This window comes from Lathyrus oleraceus, chromosome 1 (assembly GCF_024323335.1).
Source record: "Lathyrus oleraceus cultivar Zhongwan6 chromosome 1, CAAS_Psat_ZW6_1.0, whole genome shotgun sequence".
Lineage (NCBI taxonomy): Eukaryota > Viridiplantae > Streptophyta > Magnoliopsida > Fabales > Fabaceae > Lathyrus > Lathyrus oleraceus.
Window position 1 is genome coordinate 330,885,842 of NC_066579.1, and position 21,109 is coordinate 330,906,950.

The window sequence follows — 21,109 nt, forward strand, 5'->3', positions numbered from 1 at the left end:
AAGGAGAAGAAGAGGGAATCAAGATCAGGCAACTCACCGACGAATTATTCCGATCATCTTCTCCGGTATGTAATTTCCGTTTCAGTTGTGTTTTCTTGCTTTGAGCTCACCAATTGATAGAATTTGGAATGGGGAGTAGAAGCCCCATGGTTGTGAGGTTTAGTTTTCACCATATGTTGTTTAATTTAGCTTGTAGACCTTAGGGTTCTTCTCTTTAGAGGTGCGACTTGCCCGGTGTAAGGAGCGTTCCTCCAATTCATGTCCATTTTCATGTTCATCCTGAATCGGTGTTTCGATTGAGATAGGATTTAGGACCTTAGGCTAACACCGACGCCGACAATGGACGTTGGTGCAGCGGACCAAGGCAGAGGGTGGTGGTAAGCGAGCGCACATTCTTTGCGTGAGTTTGAACTCTGTTGACTAGGACAAGTCAACAGAGATGAGGATTGGGCTTAAGTGTTCAGGCCCATGGTACTTTACTCTCCATTCCCAATTTCACTGAATGCACCCCATTTTTCGAATTGGCTGGCTGTATAAAAACCAGATGTCGGCTAATTTCGCAACCCAGTGACTTGAACTCAGTTTACACCCAGTTCCTAGTTTACACCTCCCATTTATTTTCATTCTTTTATTTTTCTTGGTTCTTTTACAATTTGTAATTAGAGTAATTAGGTCCATATTAGATTAATTAGGTTGGTAATTGGTAATTAGGAATTAAATATTGATTTTTTTGGAAATTAGAATTTTCATTAGAAATAATTAGGACTATTAATTAGAATTTTAATTAAGTTTTTTAGTTAGAATTTCCTAATTAGGAACAAATAGGCTTGATTGAATTTAGGATATTGACATTTCTCAACATTAGGATAGAATCCCTTTTAGATCATAGAATTTGGACATATTTTAGGAAATGACTATTTTTCCCTTTATGGACTTATTTTTGGCATTTTGTGTTGAAAATTGCATGTTCCCCTTAGGATTAGAATTCAATCATTGTAGGATTTAACATAGAGTCTTAATCATGATTTTAATCAATACTTTGACATACTCCCTTAGGATTTCTAATCTAACTTAGAATATTCAATCAATTTCTAATGCATGATCCCTTAGGTTAGTTTCTAACAATTACTAACTTCAATTAGATCCAAAATTAGTTCCCTTCAAAACTACAACCAAACCCCCAATTAAATTGGTCAAAATCAATTTTGATTAATTAAATCCTTTGAACTTGTATAATCCCCCAGTCTAATTGAGTGACCAAAAGACCCTTGGTCACTTAATAAGACTTTTCTTCCAAGCTGTGGAGCTCAAGGCCTCAACTCAAGATCTTCAATCAAGGCATCCTCAGTTATATCAAGTAGTGGATTATTCAAGCACATCAAAGGTGGCGTCTTCAACACTTGTTAAATCAAAGTTAGAATAGTGTGATACGAGCCTTAAGTAATATAGAAGGAGTGGGACTAGAGTATTCCTACCCCCATTCTGAGTATCTTTAGGTATGGGACATATGACCTAGTGCTCATCGTATTCACCTCTCTTCATGGAATTTAGCACAATTCTAATCATACAATTGACAAGTCTATTTTCTCAAAGCAAAATACAACGAAAGCAAGGACTACAATCAACCACTTATCAATCATGAATCAAGTTGTACGATAGGAGCCTTAAGTAATGGAGAAGGAGTGGGACTGGAGTATTCCTACCCCCATTCTGAGTATCTTTGGGTATGGGACGTATGACCCAGCGCTCATCGTATTCACCTCCGTTCATAGACTTTAGTGCAATTCGAATCTAACGATTGATAAGGTCTTCATCTTCAATGAAAGAAAGAAATACAAAGATTTTCTCTCTCTACTTGAAGTTTAAGACGAGAGTCACATGCCACGAGCCTTAAGTGGTAAAGAAGGAATGAGATTGGAGCTTTCCTACACTCATTCTGGATATCTTGGGGTGCGTGACGTTTGACTCATTGCTTATTGTATCCACCTTTATCCATAGACTTTAGTGTGATTCTCATCCAGTAAGTATCAAGTCTATCCATTCTCAATCATTCCAATTCCGATAATTTAAATCTCAATCATCCATTTCTTTTGCCCCAATCAATTTCTTTTCAGCCATAGTAGGTTGAACTACGAATGCTCTGATTTCTTCATTACACAATGAGGGTACATAGGCAGGAAAACTCGGTTTCTTCGCAAGCTATCTTATTTATCAATCTACCTTTTCTATCCCATGGATCATTCTCCACTCATGCAATCTCACCATATTTTTGAGATCAAATAGAATTTGTTCCTTGGATTCCATTCACATCCTTTTAGGACGCGTAATGAATAGTCCGCCTTGTGAACCAAGAGTTATTTGTACTATGTAACAAACACTTAATTCATTCCTGTGTTTTTGGTTATTCCAATACAGTGATACCATGCCTTGGGCTCCTCACGTGTTGGTTTACCTTTACTCTTCGGTTCAGAGTTTATTCCTTCATGGATTCAAGATAATTCTTCTCTTTGATCTCAAATTGTTTGTTCCCTTGCAAGTGATACATTCTCCCTTGCACCTAACAATAGTTTCTTGTGGGTCTCATTCTCATCCTTTTAGGACGCTTAATGAATAGTCCGCCTTATGAACCAAGAGTTGTTCGTGCTATGCAGTCGAACACTTAATTCATTCTTTTTTCGGTTATTCCAATACGATGTTGTAATCCCTCACGTGTTGGTTCATACCAGTTTTACTCTTGAGTTCGAAGCTAGTTATCTTCGTGAGCTCCCTCGATACCATTTTATTGGTGCAAGTTATAATCTTCACCACCATATATCTCCCTTTCTCTTTTTTCGTAGTTCCGAACTATGATTGCTCTGATTTTCTCATTGCATAATGAGAATACGTAGGCACGAGGATGTGAATCCTTGGCGAGCATACTTCTAATTATTCCTCCTTCGCCTTAGGGCATCATCCATATCTTTCACAATTCATTACTCACCTTCGATCATAAATCGTTCACCTAGTGTCACATTATTCCTTTGACATCGAAATACACTTTCTTTGGAATTCCATATATACCCTTTTAGGACGCTTAATGAATAGTCCACTTTTGTGCCTAGAGTTGTTTGTACTATGTAATCAAACACTTAATTCCTTCTTTTTTGGCCAACCATATAGTGATACCATGTCTTAGACCTCTCACTTGTGGTTCATGCCACCTTTCCCTTTATGGTACAAATCCTATTTCTTTTATGGATTCCAAAATACCTTCACCTTTCGATTTCAAACTATACCTTCCCAGTCACTTATCACCAGATACTATATTCTGTGACTTCGGTCACTTCACTCCATTTATTCCATGATACCTTCGTAATCTACCTTCATTCACTCCACGTGATATACTTAGTCTTTGAGCCAAATGGACTATACCTTTGTGCTCCATCTTTTACCCTTTTTGTAAACCAAGAGCCGATTTATTTGTCTTGTCAGACCTTGTAGCTTATACAAACATCTCCTTACTTACTTTGCAGCCGCATTTAGGCAACCCTTTCTTTCCGGTTATTCCAATACGATGTTGTACTATGAGGATATGTAGGCATGAGGGCCCTAATCCTCTCCGAGCACTCTATCTATTTCCCTTCTTTTTCTCATTCTTTTGCGAGTAATCTTTAGCTAACACCTATTCGAGCGAGAACAATCAAAATGGTTCCCATGGAGTACCATGGATGTTTGGGGTGCTAATACCTTCCCCTTACATAACTGACTTCCTTACCCAGTATATCTCTTTCCCCGAGGTTTTATCGATGTTTTCCCTTCCCTCTGGGGATAAATAATGTTCGATGGCGACTCTGTTGTATGTTCGAGTGTGCGATATGTTCGGGTATATTTCCGCTAGCTTCAGTACGTATGCACAGGTCCGAAGGTCTTGTCAAACACAAAATATAATTAATGAATTCTTTTCTCATCCCCACACTCTATTTATTGCAAACATCATTTTATACCAAAACACATACACACATAAAAAATGGCTCCCTAGGAGTACCTAGGACACTTTGGGTGCTAACACCTTCCCTATGTGTAACCAACCCACTTACCTGTAATCTATGGCATTTTATTAGTTTTGATTTGAAAACTTCTTATCTTTGGGTTTTGTTGTACTTTTCCCTTTTCCCTTGGAAACAATAAAAGCGTAGTGGCGACTCTGGTTTTATTGACGTTAAGTTCATCCATAGCTTAATGGTCATGAATTTAATCCTACACTTGGGTGTTGATAAGGTGAAAACCATAATCCACCAAAATGGATGATTGATCTTGATGATAACTTGATCCATCCATTGACCTTTGTTTGTGTTTGCCTTGTGTATGATCCCTTGTGTGTGATTGTTGCATTCATGCATTCACGTGCATCATAACATTCATCAAAGATTTTTTTTAAGGAAACTAAGGTCTCATTTGAAAATATTTTTTCAGACCATGGATTGTGGAAGAAAGAACACGAAGAGGTACTGTTTCAAATGTCCTAATTTGAGAGAGTTAAGGAAATTGTCATCTTTTGTATTAGATCCCTTGGACTTCAAGCAACGTCATCAGAAGCTTTTTCTATATTATATACTGATGCGGTTGAAGGACTTCTGAGTGTTTTGGTCCAGTTCTATGGTCCTCTCTACCGGTGCTTAAATTTTCCTGATTATCAGCTTGTGCCTACGTTAGAGGAGTATAACCATCTCTTTGGAATACCCGTATCTGACAGGGTAACTTTTATTGGATTAGAGGAGATTCCTAGATCTCATGTCATAGTCAAAGCTCTTCATCTGAAGAAATCTGAGATTGATGCTCATTTGGTGAAGAAAGGAGGTATTCTTGGGTTAACTTCTGAGTTCCTCATTGGTAAGGCAACTGTTTTTGTTCAAGCCGGTAGCATGGATGTTTTTGAAGCCATCTTTGTGTTGCTCATCTATGGTTTATCCTTGTTCCATAACATTGATGGTTTTGTTGATGTTAACTCCATTAGAATCTTCTTGATTTGGAATCCTGTTCCTACGTTGTTGGGTGACATGTATTTCTCTTTGCATTTGAGGAATTCTAAAGGTGGTGGGACTATTGTTTGATGTGTTCCTCTTATGTACTAGTGGTTTATTTCACACTTGCCTCATACGTCTGCTTTCATGGAGAATAAGTAGTGTCTACGGTGGTCTCAAAGACTTATGTCTCTCACTAAAGATGATATTGTTTGGTATGAATCTGCATTGGGTAGCTTGGACATCATTCATAGTTGTGGTAAGTTCTCTAATGTGCCTCTCATTGGTACACAAGGAAGAATCAACTATAATCCTGCTTTGGCTTGTCGTCAACTTGGGTTCCCCTTGAGAGATAAACCTAATAACACTCAGTTAGAAGGTCTATTTTATCAAGAGGGTAAAGATCCCCAACTTTTTAAGAAAAGGATGATACATGCTAGGCATAACGTACATAGGAAAGGAAGATCCGAGCTTGGTCCACGTAACTGTGTAGCCTTGGAAGCTTACACTATTTGGGTGAAGAAGAGAGCTTTGGAGATGAAGATGTTGTATGCTTGTGAAAGACCTATGTCTATGGTAATGGCTGAGCCATCAAATTTCCTTAACCAAGATGTAGAGGAGTTGGAAGATGCACTCGCCAAGATAAAGCGAGAGACAGATATGTGGTAAGAGCAATTTTGTGCTTTGAGCTGAAAGCATGAAGAATTGCAGCTTGAACCGAAAGACAAGGATACACTTATCAAGATTCTTAAGGACTGGGCAATTAAGAGACAGATAGAGCCAAATGGTTTATCTTCCTCTAGTATGCCTGAGCCTTTCGGTGCTTGGAAGACGATTGCTGATCAGCTAGTTCTTGAGAAGGCTCAGATGAAGACGTCCTTTGAGTCAGAGATTCAACGCATCCGAAGGAAGTATGCACCCATAGCCAGATCATCTAATGCATTTGATAAGGGATCCTTAGGATGATAGTTTCTTTTTCTCTTGTATTTGTATTTTGGTTTCTGAAAACGTACTCAGTGTAATCCTACCAAATTTTATAAATAAAAAGAGATTTTATGATCAATCAAATTATTATTATTGTTATTATTGTTATTATTTGAATATATATTTCAAAATAGGACTTCATATGTTCCTTGAAATTAAAAACAATCAAAACATTGCATTACATGTATCGTTTTCATGACAGGTTTTCTTCCGCCAGATGTCTTATCAGTTCTTCTTCTGTGCGTCAACCAAGCTGACTCACCGCTATAATACTCGTGCTAATCAACCGAAGAGAATGTAGCACTTAGAGCAAGAGAACCGAGAGCTGAAGGATGAGATCGCCAGACATACGGAGCTGATGGAATCTGTCATTGCTGCCCATAATCAGTCGTCACCGTCTCTTGTAACTCCTCCTCTTCAGAGGACCGTAATTTTTGAGATTGCTTCTTCAATTGTTCCTGTTGCTGCTGCCAGTCAACCCATTCCTGCTATGCATATTGGATTCCCTTGGGGAATGCCATCAAGTTTTATGCCAGAAGGGTATGCACCCACATTTGTTTCTCTGCCAGCATCTAGCCTGGTCATGTCAGTGCCACCTCAGGTTGTTCATACTCTTCCTCGTGTTGAAGACACAATCTACCACTATGAGCCGTCTAAGGGTCCAGATTTATATCAGAAGATGGATGAAATGAAATATCAATTCCTTGAGCAGCACAAAGAGTTGAAGACTCTGAGAGGGAATGATTTTTTTGGGAAGAGTGCTGTTGAACTCTGTTTAGTCTCTAATGTTAAGATTCCAGTGAAATTCATGGTCCTGGACTTTGAAAGTACAAAGGGAATACCTTCCCGCTAAGCCATCTTGTTATGTATGCCAGAAAAATGTCTACTCAAACTGATAATGATTAGATATTGATTCACTATTTCTAAGACAATTTAATTGGAGCTTCCTTGAGCTGGTACATGGGTCTGGACAATGCAAGCATCCGTACTTTAAATGACTTGGGTGAAGCCTTAGTCAAGCATTATAAGTACAACGTGGATATGACGCCTGATAGAGACTTGTTGAGGTCAATGTCTCAGAAATATAAGGAGACTTTCAAAGAATATGCCCAGAGATGGAGAGAATTGGCTGCTCAGGTAAGTCCACCTCTTGAAGAGAAGGAAATGACTAAGATCTTCTTAAAAATGTTGAGTTCATTTTATTATGAACGTGTGATTGCAAGTGCCCCCAATGATTTTACCGAAATGGTAAACATGGGGATGAGGCTAGAATAAGGAGTTTTTGAAGGACGTTTCTCTAAGAGGAAAAAGGGAGAAGCTAATTCAGTATCAGTGGGGAGGCAGAGGAGGCCTCATGTCAGAAATGGTTCTCAACCCCGTCAGCATCAGTGCCAAGTTTCTTTAGTAATTCCAATTGTTTTCAAACAATTCCAACAATCAATCAGTTCCAATTCAGCAACAACAACATCAATAACCTCAACAAAGAACCAACTTCAATAACAACAACATCAACAACTGCAACAAAGAACCAACTTCAACAACAACAACAACAATCATCAGCAAAATTTTGAGAGGAAAAAGGTCTCCTTTGACCCTATTCTTATGACATATGCAGAGTTATACCCGTCATTGGTCCTCGAGAGTATCATTCAACCAAGAAACCCTCCGCAAATCCCTAACCCGTCGTAAGACCCCAAATTTGACCCTAAGATCCCTCATGTTATTCTCATCATATACATTAGCATTGGGATCACACCTTGGCATCCTCCTTACCCCTCTTTTATTAGGTTTGCATTGGGAGAGACCACCAAGCATCATTTGATTGTATCATACTTCATTTTTCCTTATTCACTAACCAAAATACCAAAAATATGTCATTGTATAGTTCAACTCTTTTGTAGGTAGTACACATGCTCGCCTATGCTCTATCAAGTTCATATCTAGGTTTTAAGACCCTCATTGCAAGGAGCTCAATCAAGATATGGTTTAGTATGGCTCTAAGTATCATATATGAAGCCCCATGATCATCACATGTTATTTTTATCAAAAAATCATCAAGAGTTTGGATTTGGTTTGCCTTGGAAACCCTAATTCATATGGGTATCTTATGTAACTTCTCCAATAAGTTTCTTTACCAATTGGTCAAATATTTCAAGGTATACTTCAAAATTCATCATATTATGCATATATGATCCTCCATCACTCCCAAAAGTCAAAATAATAGCAAGCTAGCAAGTAGGTTTGTGGTGGTTGACCAGAGGAATTCAACAGGTCAAAACTAGGGTTCCCTAGACCCTATCTCCTATAATTTTTGTCATATGAAAATGATTCCAAGAGAAAAGTTACTCTAAATTAAATTCCAAACAAATTTAATGTTTAGGTCAAGAGCTATTTTTTCTTGGAAAGTCATTTTTTGTGGGGAAAGATTATATGTCATTTTGTCTAAACCCTTATTTGGAGGTCAACTTCCCAAGACCATAACTTGCTCAATTTTTATGAGATGAAACCCATTCAAGTTGCATGCTCAAATTCAAGATGTCTACTTCAACTTTTATGTTTGGAGGAAGTTTACATTCAACTTTTAAATGCATGTGATATGAGGAAACATTATAGGTCATTTTGGGCCAATACCATTGAACAAGTGATTTTTCTCAACTTTTAAAATGCATAACTCCTTCATGCTAAATCAAATGAAGTAAAATTTAAGATCAATTTTGAGGACATTGAGAGAGCTACAACTTTGATGAAGGAACGTTTCTCATTTGAAGCCCATAGAAAAAGTTATTCAAGGTGGAAGAAGTGAACATATGGCATGATCCATATGTTTGATTTTCCAAACTTCCACCTCAAAGTTCATCATGATTAAGGATTCAAATGAAAAAGTGTTCAACAAGAAAGTTTTTACTCTTGATCTAACCTTTCCAAAAAGTCTAAATCCATCCCATTTGAACAAAGTATGAATGACTTGCGCACAACTTAAAGTTGAATGACCATTTGGAATATTTGAATTTCCATTTCTCATACACGATTGCATGGCCTTTCCACATGACTTCAGAAATGCTTACACATGATTTTGGACCTGAATGCATCATTACATGAGCTTATCACACGCCCGTGCATCCATGCAAAGGAATTTTGCTATTTTTGAACTTTTGAAAGAAGTGTGCATATATCAAAGAGGTTTGGCTATAAATAGAAATGTTTATGCTCAAAATTAAGGACCCTTGCGCGCCAGCTTTGAAGTTACAACCTTAAACCTCCATATTCAAAGGATAAACTTGAGGATTTCCACTGAAAATCGAATTTGAATCTCCTACTGTTTTGAGATTCAAAACTCCAACAATCCTTCTTCTTTTTTGATCCATTTCCACTCTATCAAGCATCAGAAGCAAGGCCAAGTACATTTGAAAGCAAGATCGTGTCCATCTGAACCTGTAGTGAAGGTGAATTTCTGAATTTTTTATGTCTTCGATTCTCACTCAATTCTCCATTATTCTTGTTGATTTTTGGTTGTCTGAAGTCCTACCAATGTAGGCAACAAGATTGAGTTGCTTAGAGGTTAAATTGAAGCAACTCAGATCATGATCCTCAAAATTCAACTCCCTGTATCTTTCAATATACTTGGAGTTAGGTAAAATTGAGGCCAGATTCGAGCTCCTGAGCATTTTTGCTTTAAATTCATGTCCTCCTTTTTCATTTTGGAGATTGTTAAGGGTGGACCAGTCCGGTGAGGTCCACCAGAGAAGAAGACCGGAGCTCTGGCTTTGGCGATGTGTTGGCTTGTCTCAAGACCACATGATCCTCTTATTTTGTTTTAATCTTGAACGTCCAAACTGATTACCACATGTGTGGCACGTTGACAAAGGTTCACCATGGAACGCGTGCTCTGATCCACTTGATCTGCCACCTTAATTAATGAGGGAGATTAAGTAGTCTACGTATTTTTGCATTTTCTGATTTTTATTTTTATTGCATTATTTTCATTAATTCATATTAATTTTAATATTGATCCAAAAAATATGAGACTTTCACCAAAAAATCTCAAATATTTTTCTCTTTAATTGTATGAATTAAAATTATTTTTTGGATCAATATTAATATTTTTCTTTATTTAATTGTTTTTGTGCATATTTTTAATTGTTTGAAAATACTTTTAAGTTTCCAAAAATAATGAAATTTTTTCTCCAAGGTCCTTTGACCTTGTTTGACCTATGATAAATTTCCTGGCCATTTATTTGGTGTTTTGAAGAGGTTTTAGGATTTTGATCAACCATAATTTGATTTAATGCATTTTTAATTGATTTTTTAATTCGTTTAATTGAAATAAATTGTGTAGAGCTATTTGTATTGACTTGTTGAGTTTGAATTTTTATTCTTGGGCCTTGGTCAAGGTTGATTTGACTTTGTTGGATTAAAATCATTGGATTTAGGTGATTGATGAAATGTAAATTTCATCCCCAAAATGAATGAATGATTTTAATTTTATAAAAGTCCTCCCATGACCAATTTGTGTTGGTTCCATTTCCCCTCCCTCTTCATCTACTATCCCATTCTAGACCATCCATTTGATTGACCGATGATATCTCTATATCCTAAGGCTAGTTGATTGCAAAATCAACATAAGTATGGATGAGATTAGGTCCACCCTTTTACCATTTTCTTTTAAGTGTGGTATGTTTTAGGAGTATGGTTCATAATACCATATCTTTAACATGCATTAACACTAAAATTTCTATTGCCCCGCTGTAGCGGGGTATTCGTTACCATTAGAGATATTGACTAAATCTAAGGTAAATGATACAAGTCGAGTCGCCACCGCACTTCTATTTATCCAAAGGAATGGTTAGAAAGCGAACAAAAACCTAACAATTTTAACAAAAACTAGTAAAAGAAACAGAGATCTGGGTAAGGGGTTGGTTATGCAATGGGAAGGTGTTAGGCACCCAAAACATCTGAGGTACTCCTAGGGAGCCCTTTTCATATTTGTTGCAAAGGTTGTTTGTTTTGTGGGAATTTATTTGTTCAAACATGATTGAAGGGATGAGAGAAAGAATATACAAGTTTATTTACATTTTTGTGTTTGAATGGATAAACCCATTGCCTACGTACCATCTTAAAAAAGGTTAGAATCAAAACCTCGTAGTTCGGGGTAAAAATCTCAAAACAAGTTGGTGAATTGATTGGTCCAAAAGCCTTAAGGTCTTTTGTTATCAAAGGGAGAAAACTCAACCAAACCACAAATCCACCATGTGAGGATAGCTTCAACATGCTAGTGAGGGGTTAACCCTATAATAAGCATGGAAGACTCATTGTCCATCACTAAGGATATAGGTGAGTATTACATCTACCACAAAGATAACTCAAACCTAATAGCTAAAGGTTATGGAAAATTTGATTAAGAAAGTGGTCATTGGAACCACAAAAGACATTTGAATGGGTTATATTTACCAATTAGAAGTATTTACAAAATATGGTCAAAGTTGACTTAAAAGTTCAATTCAACATAAGTGTTATAAAAAGATAGTTTGAAAATCAAAAGCATAAGGCTTAGGTTTCTAATGTTGAAAACAATAGTTAAATGTTTGCACAAAAAGTTTTGGCTTGGGTTAGAGTGGGGAGAAGAAGAAGAAGGGCTAAGTCCTAAGCAAAACAAAAAGGTGAGGGATAAGAAAATGAACCACATTAGGAGTTCCTCTCTTGAGATCATATAAATGATCCAAGTAGCTCCCATCCTTTGGAATAAAGCAATCACAAGCAAATATTTCAAGCAATCAAACAAGCAAAGAATGCTTCCAAGAATCCTCCAATGGCTTTTGTATCTCACACTTTGGATGCTCATGGTAATGGTTCCTCAAAGTTACTCAAGGTTGGAATCCCCTAGCACAAGAAAACACACATCAAAAACAGACAAACACAAGCACAAAAGATATATTCACAATTATATACCCAAGTGGGCAAAAGGCAAATGGCATTAACATAAACATGTGCTCCAATGAGCAAAGGAAAAAACAAATGAATAATATGTGCAAGAATTGTAAATTGCATGAAAGTAAATTGCATAAGGTAAAAGTTAGTTGTTAGTGGTTAATGGTTAGTAAGCCATAAGGCAAAATTTAGCGCTATGTTAAGCAATCGTAATTGGACTTATGTAGAAGTCACAACTATCTGAGGCCGGTCAATAATAATGTAGGCAACAAACACAAGTTAGGAGTCTTGATTAGTGAACCAATACCCAACAACTTGCCATGCCAAAAAGATGAAGAGAATTGATCTTGTATTGGTTTAAGCCATTTGCATGATTTAGAAGACAACATATCCTTAATGCAAAGCCATTCACTTGATCAATTGATCAAGATGAATTAGATTTGAATCAAGGAATGTTAAATCTCCCTAATCAATACTAACTTATCAACCTTCAACTCATTGATCAAAAAGAAAAGAAGTAGAAGAAGAAGAAGGAGAAGATGGATAAGTGAAAATGGAAATGACAAAATAAAATGCATTAAATGGAATAAAATGTACAATCCTCATATGTTGACCAATAACATTCAAAGTCAAGGTCAAACAATCAAAAACAGAAGTGAGATGAGAATTGGAAGTCAAGAAATGAATAGAATATTTTTGGTAATTTTTAATATTCAAAATAAAATTGAATTAAAATATTAAAGAAAGGTCAAACTTCAAAATCACTTCAAATCAACCTTGAAAGGTCCAAGTGATTTATCCTGAGTTCAACAAGGTCAAACAAAGTTTGACAAAAAATTTCAGCATTTTTAAAAGTCAGAAACTATTTTTAATCAATTAAAAATGAATAAAAATAACCTAATTGAACTAAAATCTCAAATAAATCTCCAATCAATTCAAAAATTGATGAGAATATTTTTCATAGATCTATCATCATTCAAATAGGTTAGGAAAATATTTTTGTATTTTTTGAATATCAAAAACTATTTAAAATGAATTAAAAATAACCAGAAAAGAGAAAATTCACAAAAAATATCAAATGGCAAAATAAAAAATATTAAAAATCAGAAATAGAAACTAGAATTTATTTGGGAAATAATGCAATTGGTCCCATATTTTTTGGATTAAAAATGAGAGAGATATTAATTTTTGAAAATAATTGGAATTAAAGAAAATAAAATGAAAATAAAACATAAAATAGATATTGGAAAAAGCGTGGACCGTCTGATCTAAGTTCATTAATTGAGCTGGAAAATCAAGAGGCCAGGAAGCGCGTGCGTATGGTAGATCCAAGTCAATGCGTGCACATGTGAAACAATTAAAAGTCATAACAAACAAGGGACGAGATTCAATCTGGAGAATGGATCAAACGGCCAGGATTTAAACTGGCAATGATGAAGCCACCGGAGCCACCGTCTTCTCTGGTGAGCTTCCCAGATTCCAGCCAAGTTGCAGAAATGAAAAAGGCAACCAAAACGTGCGATCTATACATCAATAGAAAGCTGGGATGATGTACATCATCCCTATACCATCCATTTTCATTCTAGATCTCTATGATTTGAGAAATAAGAAGTTGAAAATTTTGGTGTTCATCATGAACTCAATGAATTGCAAAAATTAAAAGCATAAACACGATGCCTCTATTGAGAGGACTTCAGCCAACACAAAATCACATCCAATGGGTCAAAGGATTAGGAGAATCGAAGAAAATACCAGTTGTAGTTCAAGTTTGAGTTCTGGTGATTTGAGCTTGAAACCTTGCTTGCTTTGCTAAAACAGAAGTTCTATGGATCAAGGTGAAGAGGTCTAGGAACTTTTAGATCTAAGAAAACAGTCGAGGAAACTGAATTCTAGATCTGAAATTTTTAGAGAAAAGAGAGAGTTCCTTTGGTGTGAAGGTGGGGATTCAATTCAGCAGAGGTTCAGGCGCCTTCAGGTTGAAGAATTGAGAGGGCAAGGCATTGTATTTATAGATGGAGGGAGCTGCAAGCATCATCACACTCGTGTGCATGGGAGAAGAGGGCCTCCATGCATGGGCCTGTACAGGCGCATGGAGGGCCCAATTCTGATTGGAATTGCAAGATATACATCACCAAATATGAATTGGACGTACAAATTGGATGTTAATGGATCATGCATGGCAATTGGAATGATTTTCATAAAATGCACTATTTCATTGAAGCCTTCGAAAATGCCATGTCCAACATCAAAATGCAAGCTTATGAGTAATGGTTGGAAAGCTTATTGCATAAGGAACAAATGTCATGTTGATCAAAACTTCATTTGGGCCTTGGAAATTAGTGAAATTTGAGCTTAAAGTGTGACGTGCAAAACATGTCAAGGCAAGGTTTCTAAAATTGGCCAACTTTCAAGCCCTTCTGTTTTGATGATGCAAGCTCCAAATGGAAAAACCTCCAACATCGAAGTTGTAGATATTTTCTAGAAAATAAAAATGGACTTAAATTTTGCATCATTTGGATTTTTGATGAAAGCGTTATGGGCACTTGAAGTTGGACTTTTTTGACTTTTAATGCATTTGGTCAAAAAGGACCTATAATGTCTTGCATTATCACATGTATTTTCTTTTAGATTTTGAAATTTTGTTCAACATAACATTTGAAGTAGACATCTTAAGATTTCCAATGCATTTGATCCCACCTTAAAATCATAAAAAATGAGTGAGGTATGTCCTTGGGAATTTGACCCAAAATTAGGGTTTTAGTCAAAATGACCTATAATGTATTGGAATGGCAGATGGTCTTCCAAGCTTCAAATCAATTTTTGATGAACATGAAAGTTGTTCATATTGTCCTTAAGAACATTGTTTCGTTTGGAACCATCTCCATTTGACCAACACATGAAACGTTAGGTGTCAGTGCATTTCAAAATAGTCAGATGAATTGTCTGATCAACTTCTCAAGTTCATGACTCATACCTTGATGAATTGATGATTGAGGATACTCAAATAAGTTCAAATATGCATGAAATGATGAATTAAAGAACCCTTGATTATATTTGACCATGGGATGAGGTTGCTTCATGAGCAAGGCATTGTGATGCACAGGTGAATTAGGGTTTCTCTGGGGAACAAACCTCAAACCCTTTGACTTGATTTGATCAAAATGATGAATTGAGATACTAGGGAGGCATATTTGATGGATGAGAGCTTTGGGAACCATTACCATGCTTGCTTTCATCTTCTCTTGGTCATATCTTTGCACAAAGGATCTCCTAGAAGCTTTTGACCTTGTGATTGCTCAAGCTACAAACAAGAAATGTTAGTGACATATTTTTGTGCTTTTGGTTAGTAAACAAAATGAGAAAACCAATGATATACAATTCAAGCATGCTTGGTGATCTCAAACCACTCACAAGGAGTCCCACCCAAAGGCAAGGGGAACCAAGATGCTTAAAGATCCTTGAGGCTATGCAATGCAATGCTATGATGCCATGAGGGATCTTAGGGACAAAATTGGGGTCTTACACCCGCCTCAAATAGTTGTGACTTCTACATAAGTCCAATTACGATTGCTTAACATAGCACTAAATTTTAACCCAAAAACATAGCATTCTAGTAAGTGAGATTGTAAGTCTCCCCCCTTTCATGGTAAGACCCCAATTTTGGCCCTAAGATCCCCCATGGCATCATAACATTGCATTTGCATAGCCTCAAGGATCATAAGCATCTTGGTCCCCTTCGTCTTTGGGTGGGACTCCTTGTGATTGGTTTAAGATCACCAAGCATGCTTGAATTATATATCACTGCTTCTCTTATTTTTTACTAACCAAAAACACATAAATATGTCACTAATATCTTTTGTATGTAGCTTGAGCAATCACAAGGCCTGAGCTGTCATGCTCGCTAAGCGAGCAAATACTTCGCTAGGCGAAGGTCTGAGCTGTCATGCTCGCTAGGCGAGCAAATCATTCGCTAGGCAAAGACCACGCGTTTTGAAAACATAACAGAATTTTGGGCCTGGATTGCATTCATTGTAAGCCCACAAAGATCAGGTTATAAATACCGAAGCTTCATTTGAAAAAAAACCACACGGGAGATTATTAGAGAGACCAAGACTCGAGACTATTACAAACCCTGGATTATCAGAGAGAGAGACTACCCGACAGAGAACTCAGAGCAACCTCCAGACACTAAAGGGAACTCATCTGCACAGAATCGGCTCTATCTCATACAAACCCTGAAATCACTCTGCAAACCCCGGGGCAATCCAATTTCATTCAATCTCTCCAATCAGGTTTGCCTTATTCCCATTACTCTATGCTTAATTTGAATACTCTAAATGTGTGAGGTATCATCGTGAGGTTTTACCCACGGTTAGATGTATATGAATATGTAAATCAATGCCTTGAATGTTTTAATCGTTTAATGTGTACCATAGGGTTTGGATTGCCGAGATCGTACTGTTATCGATGAAGAACCCAAAACCCGCAGGCCTTCGCTAGGCGAGCCTGTAGCGAAGCTTCGCTAAGCTTTCGCTAGGCGATGCAGCAGCGATCGCGACAGTAGTTGTCTTTTCTGTTTGCTTCCTAATCTGTTTCGTGACATGTTTTCTATTGCATCCATGCATTTGCTTCCTAACCTGTTTGTTGAGTTTTTGTGAGGGCTCACATGACCTTAAAAGAGAAGGTTTGCTTGGTATTCCACTTTATTTGTGGGATACCACCTGGAGGTTTATTCCGATTACCTGTACTTACTCGCTTTCCTGTACCCTTAATTGTTGTTACTTCGGATCTTTATCCGTGTGGTACTTTTACCTCTTTTAGCATTTTACTGCTTTCTTAGCTGGAAGACCTCGATAGGAGGCAATGTTCTTGCGTGTTACTTTTGTCCGGTCGGTCAGTGGAGAGGGTTCCACCTTTCTGAACCCCCACTTTTTGTCATGAGCTTACCCTGCCCAGGGTTAAGAGCTATGAGGTCTTATCCTCGTTACCCTTTTTCATTGATTTTTCTTCTCCTAAGAACATGTTTACTCCTTCTACTACAGGCGAGTAGGTCTCCAAAGGTCGAGCATCCGGTAGATTGCGTAGTAACGTTGTACAACCCTTTCCCTGTAGTTAGTCGAACTACGTTTTTCTCTGATTTTCATCCAAGATGAGATATGTAGGCATAAGACGCGATGTCTTAGCGAGCACACTTCCCCTTAACCCATAGGTAGCCGAGCTACGAAGACTCTGATTCTCAGATTTTGATGAGATACGTATGCAGTGGATGCGATATCCGTGCGAGTCATTTTCTTTTGACCCTTCTTTTAGTAAGTAGTAAATTAGATAAACATACACGCTTTTCTCATCCCTTCATTCATGTTTGCACAAATAAATTTTCACAAAAACAACAACCTTACAACAAATGTGAAAAGGGCTCTCTAGGAGTACCTAGGATGTTTTGGGTGCCTAACACCTTCCCATTGCATAACCAACCCCCTTACCCAGATCTCTGACATTTTTACTAGTTTTTGATTCGATAAAACTTTTAGGTTTTTGTTCGCTTTCTAACCATTCCTTTGGATAAATAGAAGTGCGGTGGCGACTCGACTTGTATGATTTACCTTTGATTTAGTCAATATCTCTAATGGTAACGAATACCCCGCTACACTTGCTCTTCACCTTGCTATTTGTATTGCTTGATTCTAAAGTACAAGGGAAAATTGGGTTTCTATATGACATTCTTGTCTATTGGATTTCCTCCCATTGGTCAGATCTTTTCAACTCTTAACTTTTAATTTTTTATTAGGATTAGTCTCTTCATCTCCTCCCACTTCTTAAATTTTAAATATCCCTCCCCCCTTTTTTTAAAATCTTCTTCGCTTGTGATTTCTAGACTATGACTTGGTTGCAAATTTGAAACTTCAGCATTATGCCATTGCATTTTTAAAATCTTTTTCTTGATCAAACTTGTAAATGAACTTATAACCATAGTTGACTTAAAATTTACAAAGACAAAAAGAACTAACACCCATTAAAACTCTTTTAGGCCCTTTTGTGCCTCTTTCAAACTTAAAATTTTGTTAAAAGCAACTCACTCACTTTGAAATTGTTACCACGAACTACGAGGTTTTGATCCCTCATTTTATGTCGGTGCATAGGCATAAGTCTAAAGGTCTTGTCAAACACAAAAATATAATTAATGAATTCTTTTCTCATGCCCGAACTCTATTTTATTGCAAAAATATTTTATACCACAACACATGTACAAACAAAAAAGGGTTTCCTAGGAGTACCTAGGACACTTTGGGTTCTAAGACCTTCCCTCTGTGTAACCAACCCCCTTACATCTAATCTATGGCATTTTATTATTTTTGATTTGAAAACTTCTTATCTTTAGGTTTTGTTCGTACTTTTCCCTTTTCCATTAGAAAAAATAAAAGCGCGGTGGCGACTCTGGTCTAATCCATAGCTTGATGGTCATGAATTTACCGCTACACCAATTAAGTGGCGACTCTGCTGGGGAGTAGTCTCCAGTGGGTTTAGCCTACTTTTGTGTGTGTTTATAATTGTATATTTGATGTATGTATATTTGTTTGTATGATATAATCTGCTTGTTGTGCTTGGTGATCTGTGAGTGGTGAGATAAGTTTAAACCTGAACTTGAGTGCAATTAAGATATGAGGATGGTATAGCCATGTTCGACTTGTGAGGAGTAGTCATTAACAAGTTGGCTTGAGACCCATCTACTCAGTGGATACCCTATTGGAGTTATTGATGTCACACAAGTTATTTGTGGTTAGGCATTAATTTCTTTGTTTCGGGGTCTGAGAAGCTGAGGACCGTAGAACATTTAACCCATCTTGGCCTATTTAGGACGTAGTGCGGAGACTATTCAAGTGTAGACTTGATAACAATTGTTACGCGAGACTACACTTAGACGAGTTTCTCTTGAGAATATTATGGGTTGATGAGTCAGTCATCCTAACCTGTAATATCCGATAGATGGAATTAAGACTCTTGGAACTTTTTAGAACATGATCTATAGGTTTTTATCATTAGTACACTCCTTTGGTGATCGAATCAAGTCTTGTCAATATCAATGGAACTTGGGTGTTGATAAGGTGAAAACCATATTCCACCAAAATGGATGATTGATCTTGACAATGCCTTGATTCATCCCTTGAACTTTGTTTGCCTTGTGTGTGATCTTTTATTTGTGATTGTTGCATTCATGCATTCATGCGCATCATAATATTAATCACACAAAAAAATAACTTCAAGGAACTAAGGTTTTATTTGCAAATATTTTCAGACCATGGATTGTGGACGAAGGAACACTAAGAAGTACAGTTTCGGATGTCCCGACTTGAAAGAGTTAAGGAAGCTATCATCTTTTGTATTAGATCCCTTTGACTTTAAACAACGTCATGGAGAGATTCTATCTATGTTATCTGCTAATGTGGTTAAAGGACTCTTGAGTGTATTGATTCAGTTTTATGACCCTCTCTATCGTTGCTTCACTTTTCCCGATTATCAGCTTGTGCCTACATTAGAGGAGTATGCCCATCTCTTTGGAATACCTGTTTCTAACAAAGTTCCTTTTAATGGATTGGAAGATATTCCCATATCTCACATTATAGTTGAAGCTCTTCACTTGAAGAAGTCTGATATTGAGGCTCATTGGGTGAAGAAAAGAGGAATGTTTGGAATGACTTCTGAGTTCCTCATCAAGGAAGCTACTGCCTTTGCTCAAGCCGGTAGTGTGGATGCTTTCGAAGCTATATTTGTGTTGCTCATCTATGGGTTGGCATTGTTCCCTAACCTTGATGGTTTTGTTGATGTTAACGCCATTAAAATCTTCTTGATTGGGAATCTTATGCCTACTTTGTTGGGTGATATGTATTTCTCTTTGCATCTAAGGAATTCTAAAGGTGGTGGAACAATTGTGTGTTGTGTTCCTCTTCTGTACAAGTGGTTTATTTCGCACTTGCCTCAGACGCCTGCATTTGTGGAGAACAAACAATGTCTAATATGGTCTCAGAGAGTTATGCCTCTCACTAATGATGATATAGTTTGGTATGTGTAGCACCTCAAATTTGCACCCTCCATTCATGCATTCATGTCATTTTTTAGGTCATTAACATTACATATTGCATTGTATCATATCCATAAAAATTGGCATCAAGAGATTCATCAGTGCAAAAGGGAAAGTTTTTTCCTTGAGATGAAAGCCACATGGTTGTTCTAAAGAGCTTATATGAGCCAAGTTTCATTTTGAAGCAACTTTGCCAAGTGGTAAAGGCCCAAAGTCATCAGTGCATTTCCTGGTCGTCTGAGGCCCATACAAGTCAACTGTGCAGTCAACTGAGGGCTAGGAGGTGGAGAAATGGTTTGAGACACTTCATTCATGTCCCAAAGAGGTTTATTCATCATGACAAACAACTACCTTGAAGATTTTGAAGCCAGATCAAAAGTTTCCAAAAATGGAAAGTGACCTGTAATTTCAAGTTTCCAAAAATGGCAAGTTTTTGGACCACTTTCAACTTGACTTTCCAACATCAAAGAAGCTTCAAATGAAATTTTGGTCAACATGAAAGTTGAATATATTTCTCTCCCATTTCCAAAAAGTCCAAGATCATGAGCATCTGATGAATGGTTGAGAAGTTATGAGCAAATGATCACCAAGTGTGCATGAAACTTCAAAGTGCCATAACTTTTGATTTAAAACTCCAATTTAAGCCACTCTTTTTGCAAATTGCTTCTCATGACCAATATTTTCCAAATCCATCATGGCATTTCATGAAATAATATCACATGACCATTGGTGCGTACATGTTTTTTTTGGAGGGAAAATCCATAATTTGAAATTGGTTGATGCTACAAGCTTTTTGATCATTCCATCATGTTCATAAGTTGATTTTAAGTGGATTGGAACCATGCATGTGCACTGTTCACGTGCATTTTCATCATGCAAGGGTGCATTTACCATTTGTGCATCACACCTCATGTCTTCTTAATTTTTCATTAGCCAATGCCTAATCATGATTACAGCATCATTAACATGTGATATAAAAGCTTAATTGTAACAGAATTGCTCAATTTTCACAATTTCTAGATCTAGATTTTCTTTCCCTCCAAATTTCTCTCAATTGAAACTTCAAATTTTTGCATACAACTCATTGATTTTACTGCATAATTGTGTTTATTGAGTGTGATTG